This window comes from Penaeus monodon, chromosome 27, assembly GCF_015228065.2.
Source record: "Penaeus monodon isolate SGIC_2016 chromosome 27, NSTDA_Pmon_1, whole genome shotgun sequence".
Classification (NCBI taxonomy): domain Eukaryota; kingdom Metazoa; phylum Arthropoda; class Malacostraca; order Decapoda; family Penaeidae; genus Penaeus; species Penaeus monodon.
Window position 1 is genome coordinate 16,185,927 of NC_051412.1, and position 1,163 is coordinate 16,187,089.

General features: G+C 31.4%; 1 protein-coding gene across 1 annotated transcript in view; it reads left to right on the top strand.

The window, feature by feature from the left end:
- Nucleotides 1-1,163, top strand: part of LOC119590625 (wiskott-Aldrich syndrome protein family member 2-like) — a gene marked incomplete in the record, with an annotated part of 42,196 nt that overhangs the window by 39,765 nt on the left and 1,268 nt on the right. The window contains 1 exon segment of the mRNA XM_037939304.1: nt 1-1,155.

Here is a 1,163-nt window from a genome sequence, read left to right on the forward strand (position 1 = left end):
CAACATATTTACTGTTGTATAACTTTTCCCATATGTACCTTTCAATACGCACATATTTATCTTCTCAGGTTTATGATTATAATTGATTTTGAGTTAAAATGAGTGATGATATAGCCATATGTATGGATATAACAGGATAAAAAGTTTTAATGATGATATAAAAATCATAATTCTCTAAGATTATTTGAACAGATTCCTTCATTAAGCATATATGAAGTTGTAAGCTACCCACAAACAAGGTTACTCAGAACTCTCTTACCTTGATTTTATCAGAATAGGTAGATGAGACAGCCTTTACTCACAAATATATGTAATGCAAGTAATTCAGCCGCTAGATTGTCATTCTCTATGTATAAAGATGCTTTGATTTATATACGTCATTTAATATCTTACCTTTCTTGGGCAGTCCGTGGGAATGAACATTAAGTTGGGAATGTGTGTCGTTTTGTGTATAATATCTCTGTGGATGAAATTACAAAAAGTAACAAAAAACTTGGTTAATATTATGCAGTTTCCTGCAAGGATGCACAATGAAATCTGTATTTTTATTATTGTTATGTTTAAAGTGGGGTTTTAAGATGAATATTCTTTCATTTAAATGCTTGGTTAGAATTGCCAACTGCAGTTTCCTCCATTCAGTCTTCAGGATTACTTGTCTGTGCTGATAGTTCTGGTCAATATTGTGTGTTGATGGTAGCAAAGCTTTTGATATGAATGATGAGAGTTACCTATGTTGAAAGAAGTCACTGAGATCTTTGTATGCCTTTTATGTAGCAATACTAGTAGGCTTTTTTAGGAGGATGACGTTGAAATTATTAAGCAAAAACTGCAAAGGAAATGTTTTTTCCTGAATTCTTCTAAGCATAAGGTATAGTAGACTAGTCATTTTGTACTCAAGTGTTATGGCCAAAATATGGTTTGCAGAAAGTCAACTGAACTGAACTTCAGTAATCTGTGATTGTTGCAATGAAGGTTGATGTTCTGATGGGAAGTTTATTGCTAACCATTTTTGTTTTATTGCAAAATGTATTCACTTGAGTCTCATGAACAATATTATTTGCAATATATACACCCAGTGAATTTATGCTTTGGGGCTTTTGAACCATTGAAGAGGTTTAAACTTAACAAATATATTACATATTAGTAAGGTTTATATATATATA